Source organism: Coregonus lavaretus (assembly GCF_964263955.1).
Source record: "Coregonus lavaretus genome assembly, chromosome: 19".
NCBI lineage: Eukaryota > Metazoa > Chordata > Actinopteri > Salmoniformes > Salmonidae > Coregonus > Coregonus lavaretus.
This window is the reverse complement of record NC_140006.1, coordinates 19,677,272-19,684,986: the sequence shown is the minus strand read 5'-3', so window position 1 is coordinate 19,684,986 and position 7,715 is coordinate 19,677,272.

Genomic DNA, 7,715 nt, shown 5'->3' with positions numbered 1-7,715 from the left:
CGACGCGCACCGTAGCTTTGGTGCGAGTGGCAGGAACAGGCCGGGCCGGGCTGGCGACGCGCACCGTAGGCTTGGTGCGAGTGGCAGGAACAGGCCAGGCCGGCGACGCGCACCGTAGACTTGGTGCGAGTGGCAGGAACAGGCCGGGCCGGGCTGGCGACGCGCACCGTAGGCTTGGTGCGAGGGGCAGGAACAGGCCGGGCCGGGCTGGCGACGCGCACCGTAGGCTTGGTGCGAGGAGCAGGAACAGGCCGGGCCGGGCTGGCGACGCGCACCGTAGGCTTGGTGCGAGGAGCAGGAACAGGCCGGGCCGGGCTGGCGACGCACACCGTAGGCTTGGTGCAGGGAGCAGGAACAGGCCGGGCTGGGCTGGCGACGCGCACCGTAGGCTTGGTGCGAGGGGCAGGAACAGGCCGGGCCGGGCTGGAGACGCGCACCATCCACTTAGTGCGGGGAGAAGGAACGGGCCGGACCGGACTGGTGACGCACACCACTTGCTTGGTGTGAGGAGCGGGACTGGGTTTCGTCATAACCCTCCGCTCCCTCAGCTGCCTACCGAGTTCCTCTCGCCGTGCCTCAATTCTCACCTTCTCCCTTATCGCCTCCAATAGCTCCACCCTCTGCACCACTAACTCCTGCTCCCTCTGCGCCAATAGCCCCCTTAACCTGGTGGCCTCCTCACCTAACCTCCTACTATGCCCTGTAGCTGCCTCCTGCTACCCCGTCGCCCATGCCGTATGCCCCCCCCTAAAAATGTTTTGGGGTTGCCTCTCGTCCGTCCGACGACGACATTGTTGACGCCGTTGCTCCTCTCTCCGTCGCGCCTCTACCGTCTCACTCCATGGACGGCGATCCATCCCGGCCTGGATTTCCTCCCAGGTCCAGGACCCCTGCCCGTCCAATATTTGCTCCCACGTCCAGGCTGCCTGCTCCTGGACACGCTGCTTGGTCCTGGTATGGTGGGATCTTCTGTCACGATCGTTATACGGAGTAGACCAATGCGCAGCGTTAGTTGCAAACATACTTAACTTTATTATCTTTAGTGATAATAAAACAACAAAACAATAAACGAAACGTGCAGTCCTACGGTTAACACGGAAACAAACCAAACGGAAACAAGATCCCACAAACACTAAGGAAAACAGACTGTTTAAATATGGCTCCCAATCAGAGACAACCAGCAACAGCTGACACTCGTTGCCTCTGATTGGGAGCCACTCTGGCCAACATAGAAATACACAAACTAGAACTCCCACACAGAACATAAACACATAGAATCTACACACCCTGGCTCAACATATAGAGTCCCCAGAGCCAGGGTGTGACAGTAGTACAGATACTGGGCGATAATTTGTAAAAGATCTTGGATCCCCAGATTTATAGAGGGCGATAACTTTGGCAATTTTCAAATCTTTAGGAACAATACCAGTTTGCATAGATTTGGTGAAGATATACGTTAGAGGCTCAGTGATCGAGGAAGACACTGATTTCACCAAAGAGGCACCAATCTCATCATTACCTCCATCACCTCCATTACATCAGGAGGATCAAACTGAAGCAGAGAAGGAAATGTCCCTTAATGTAAACCAAGGGAATTCTACCAGTTTTCTAAATTTTATTTCACATGAAATAACATCAGGATCACTATAGGTCTTATTTCCAACAATAAATTGAGATGGGATAGTTGTAGATGCATTTTTCTAATTCAACAGTTGATTGATGATTTTCCAAGTTGACTTTATATTATTTAAGGATTCTTGGAATGTGTTAGTAAAATATATTTTTTGGGATAGCCGAAGTAGGTGAGTAAATTTGTTATTATACTTTTTGTAATTTGCAGAATTCAGGGGAGAGGGATTTGTGAGAAACCTTTTATAGAACTTTTTTTTTTAATCTGAGGATTTTTCTTTGACCGGTTGTAAACCAAGGTTTCCATAACCCTTCTGCTGCTCGCTTACGTGGTTTAACTAAGGGAAAGCAGTGGTGAAATACAGAGTTGAAAGGTGAGAAAAGTCTGGTAAGCAGACTCCACATCAGCCTGATTATAAACAGTTTCCCATGATATATCATCAATCAACATCTTAAAGCGCTCACAATTACTTTTGTTAAATATTCTACATTTAATGCTACTAATCATTCCCATCTGTTCATTTCCAGCTGCCAAAGAGAAGTGGAACATTGGAAAGTGGTCAGAAATGTCAGTATAAAGTACACCTGTATTAAGCACATTATTCAAAGAATGTATAAAAATATTATCAATAAGGGTGACAGATGAACTGGTCACTCCTGTGGGCTTATAGATGAGGGGATACAGATAGCTGGAGCATATACTAATCAAAAAGTCAGATGTCAGTGAGTGTTTCTAACTTTTATATACAGTTCCTTGCAAAATTATTCATCCCCCTTGGCATTTTACTATTATGTTGCATTACAACCTGTAATTTAAATTGATTTTTATTGGGATTTCATGTAATGGACATACACAAAATTGTCCAAATTGGTCAAGTGAAATGAAAAAAATAACTTGTTTCAAAAAATTCTAAAAAATACATAACGGAAAAGTGTTGTGTGCATATGTATTCACGCCCTTTGCTATGAAGCCCCTAAATAAGATCTGCCGCAACCAAGTACCTTCAGAAGTCACATAATTAGTTTTAAATAAAGTCCACCTGTGTTCAATTTAAGTGTCATATGATCTGTCACATGATCTCAGTATATATACACCTGTTCTGAAAGGCCCCAGAGTCTGCAACACCACTAAGCAAGGGGCACCACCAAGCAAGCGGCACCATGAAGACCAAGGAGCTCTCCAAACAGGTCAGGGACAAAGTTGTGGAGAAGTACAGATCAGGGTTGGGTTATAAAACAATATCCGAAACTTGAACATCCCACGGAGCACCATTATTAAAAAATGGAAAGAATATGGCACCACAACAAACCTGCCAAGAGAAGGCCGCCCACCAAAACTCACAGACCAGGCAAGGAGGGCATTAATCAGAGGCAACAAAGAGACCAAAGATAACCCTGAAGGAGCTACAAAGCTCCACAGTGGAGATTGAAGTATCTGTCCATAGGACCACTTTAAGCCGTTCACTCCACAGAGCTGGGCTTTACGGAAGAGTGGCCAGAAAAAAGCCATTGCTTAAAGAAAAAAATAAGCAAACACGTTTGGTGTTCGCCAAAAGGCATGTGGGAGACTCCCCAAACAAATGGAAGAATGTACTCTGGTCAGATGAAACTAAAATTGAGCTTTTTGGCCATCAAGGAAAACGTTATGTCTGGCGCAAACCCAACACCTCTCATCACCCCGAGAACACCATCCCCACAGTGAAGCACTGTGGTGGCAGCATCATGCTGTGGGGATGTTTTTCATTGGCAGGGACTGAGAAACTGGACAGAATTGAAGGAATGATGGATGGCGCTAAATACAGGGAAATTCTTGAGGGAAACCTGTTTCAGTCTTCCAGAGATTTGAGACTGGGACAGAGGTTCACCTTCCAGCAGGACAATGACCCTAAGCATACTGCTAAAGCAACACTCGAGTGGTTTAAGGGGAAACATTTAAATGTCTTGGAATGGCCTAGTCAAAGCCCAGACCTCAATCCAATTGAGAATCTGTGGTATGACTTAAAGATTGCTGTACACCAGCGGAACCCATCCAACTTGAAGGAGCTGGAGCAGTTTTGCCTTGAAGAATGGGCAAAAATCCCAGTGGCTAGATGTGCCAAGCGTATAGAGACATACCCCAAGAGACTTGCAGCTGTAATTGCTGCAAAGGGTAGCTCTACAAAGTTGTCACGGAATCAGCCGAGGCTGCTCCTCCTCCTTGCTCGGGCAGGCTTCGGCGTTCGTCGTCCCCGGAGTACTAGCTGCTACCGATCTATGTTTCTGTGTTTGACTTGTTTTGTCTTGATTGTGTACACCTGTTTCCTATTACGTTGTATTGTATTCCCTATATAACCCTCTGTCGTTCATTGTGTGTTGTGTGTGATTGTTCTCGTCATTTTCGGCAGTTGCTATTGTGCGGGTATTCTCCTCCCTGTTTGGAGGTTGTTTGGTACTCTGGTTACTTTGTTAGTAAAAGTACGTTTCCAGTAGCTCGGTGTCCTGCGTTTGACTTCGCCTACCGCATTCACGTCGCACTTTGACAAAAGTATTGACTTTGAAGGGGTGAATAGTTATGCACGCTCAAGTTTTCTGTTTTTTTTGTCTTATTTCTTGTTTGTTTCACAATAAAAAATATTTTGCATCTTCAAAGTGGTAGGCATGTTGTGTAAATCAAATGATACAAACCCCCCAAAAGTCTATTTTAATTCCAGGTTGTAAGGCAACAAAACAGGAAAAATGCTAAGGGGGGTGAATATTTTCGCAAGCCACTGTAAATTAACAGTGCATTCAGAAAGTATTCAGAACCTTTTACTTTTTCCACATTTTGTTACGTTACAGCTTTATTCTAAAATTGATTCAATTGTTTTTTCCCATCATCAATCTACGCACAATACCCCATAATGACAAAGCAAAAACAGGCTTTTATCCGAAGTAGGTGAGTAAAAAAAACGGAAATATGACATTTACATAAGTATTCAGACCTTTTACTCAGTACTTTGTTGAAGCACCTATGGCAGCGATTACCGCCTCGAGTCTTCCTGGGTATGACGCTACAAGCTTGGCACACCTGTATTTGGGGAGTTTCTCCCATTCTTCTCTGCAGATCCTCTCAAGCTCTGTCAGGTTGGATGGGGAGTCGTCGCTGCACAGCTATTTTCAGGTCTCTCCTGAGATGTTCGACCGGGTTCAAGTCCAGGCTCTGGCTCAAGGACATTCAGAGACTTGTCCCGAAGCCACTCCTGCGTTGTCTTGGCTGTGTGCTTAGGGTCATTGTCCTGTTGGAAGGTGAACCTTCACCCAAGTCTGAGGTCCTGAGTGCTCTGGAGAAGGTTTTAATCAAGGATCTCTCTGTACTTTGCTCCGTTCATCTTTCCCTCGATCCTGACTAGTCTCCCAGTCCCTGCCACTGAAAAACATCCCCACAGCATGATGCTGTCACCACCATGCTTCACCGTAGGGATGCTGCCAGGTTTCCTCCAGATGTGACGTTTGGCATTCAGGCCAAATAATTAAATATTGGTTTCATCAGACCAGAGAATCTTGTTTCTCATGGTCTGAGAGACTTTAGGTGCCTTTCGGCAAACTCCAAGCGGCCTGTCATGTGCCTTTTACTGAGGAGTGGCTTCTGTCTGGCCACTCTACCATAAAGGCCTGATTGGTGGAGTGCTTCAGAGATGGTTGTCCTTCTGGAAGGTTCCCCCATCTCCAAAGAGGAACTCTGGAGCTCTGTCAGTGACCATTGGGTTCTTGGTCACCTCCCTGACCATGGCCCTTCTCCCCCGATTGCTCAGTTTGGCCAATCAAGTTGTAGAAACATTTTAAGGATGATCAATGGAAACAGGTTGCACCTGAGCTCAATTTCAAGTCTCATTGCAAAGGGTCTGAATACATATGTAAATAAAGTATTTACGTTTTTTATTTTTAATACGTTTGCAAAAAAATCTAAAAACCTGTTTTCACTTTGTCATTATGGGGTATTGATGAGAAAATGTTTTTTTTAAATTATTTTTAGAATAAGGCTGTAACGTTACAAAATGTGGAAAAAGTAAAGGGTTCTGAAAACCATGAGTTTAGGGTCCAGTTTGAGTTGATCTGCCAGGAGTTTCTTGGCCTTGACTTCTGTGTCATGCCAAGTTTCAGTCTTTACGTCCTCAATTCCATTGATTAAAATGTAATTGCACCTCGATTGATTTTCAAGCTAGTCTCCTTTGGAAGAGTGCTTGTCAAGTGATATTTGGAAAATTTCAAAATCCTCAGACATGGTTTTGAATGCAGTCTGGCTTGTGACATTCGCGCCCTTTAGCTCCCCCACCTCTGACTGCATAAATTCCAAACTGTGCTTAAATTCCATTACATCCTTAAACAGATCATCAACCCTTTTGTTGGTATAATCCATAAAGAGTTACAGGAAGGACTTAAAGTTATTTTCCTGCAGATCTATTCAATCTTTATATAACTATTTTTCTTGATCGAGTAGTTCATGGAGTGTAGTGCTTGATACGTATTCCTCTTCCGCATTGAGCTTTGCTGTGTTTTTCTGTCTAGTATTAGCCATGCTACAAGCTTAATGTGAGCTAAAATGAGTTTGCAAACACAACCCACACCCCGCCTCCCGAAAACAAGCTCCGCCAGGGAAATGGCAAACACAAGCAACACAGACTTGATCAAACATGCACCAGTACGATAAACAGAGAGAAGGCGGAGAACTTACTCACTGTATGGATCCTGGCTGCACTTTACTAAGTGAGAGGGAGATCACCAACTCGCAAGTTAGTGCTGTGGATACAAGCAGTATGCGGGGCAGTAAGCCAAAATACCGGTCGAAGATGCTTGGGAGAGACAGTGGTAGGAGCATTCGCGTGAACGAGTAGCGTTGCGAATGCCATTATAGCAGAGAAGAAGAAGAAGGTGCCAGCCGAGTGACTACCGACGATTTGAGAGCATGGAGGGGCCAGAGATAGCTAGACTAGTACATTGGGCTAAGGAACAGAAGCTGGGTATTGGAGAAAGGCCATCAGTGCATGTTCTGTAAACAATACAGCGGATGAAGGTGCGGCATGAGCGTGGTGAACGGATAGACGTGGTTATGGACAGCGAGGAAGAAGGAGAAGAGCTGAGTGCAGAGGGAAGATGTGTCTTGAGGAAGAATGGAGCCAAGTACTATAAACCGTACTCTGCTGTCTCTGATGGCTCAGAAATTGAAGCTGATCAAGAGTGAGGATGAATTACTTGCGGTGGCAGGTGTGGTGAAGACCTCAGAGTTCGAGCCTCACCCTGATGGTTATGCAAAGGATGATTCTGGCCCAGTAGGAGTGACATTTTTTGAGAAAGTGGATCCTTGCCTTTTGGCTGACCCATATGTAGTCTTAAGCTGTGTAAAAAAAACAGGGAACTGTTAAATTGGTGAAGGTAGCTCGAAGTGGACTTCTGATGATTTTCTGTGTTTCTTCCACCCAGAGGGAGCGGGCACTTCGTGTCACGCGCCTGGGGACAAGACCTGTGTCATGCTTTGCTCTTCGGAGCAGTGAGCCTTTGAAAGGAGTGATTACTGGGGTGGTGTTAAGTGATGGTGGCACAACTGAAATTGAAGATTCCCTGTGTCCGAGATGTAAGAAGTGTGCAGGAGGGCATGGGACAAAGGAATGTGTAGTATCGGTGGAAAAAACTGTGTGTGTCAATTGTGGGGATGCCCATGTTGCTGGGGATCAGAAGTGCCCGGTGCAAGAAAGACAGGTTGAGGTTGCCAGGGTCAGAGTAGAACAGAAGGTGTCGTATGCTGAGGCAGTGAAGAGAGTAGAGGATGATGGGTCAAGGGTGAGTAGTAGGCCTCGGCCAATACAGAGTGATACGAATTTGTGCTTCAGTAAGGTTAGCATTCATTGCCATGTTTATCAACTGCACCGCAGATATGGAACGTAAATCAAAGAAAATAGATGTTGTGGTGGCAGCTGCAGGGAAGTAGATGTTGTGGTGGCAGCTGCAGAGAAGCACTTTGGTGTACAACTCTTTCGTTCAACACACCTTCTAACTCTTCTGCAGTAAAACCTAGTACACCCATGTACTTCTCTGCCAGCTGCCACCATCTATTTTCTGTGATTTACATTCCA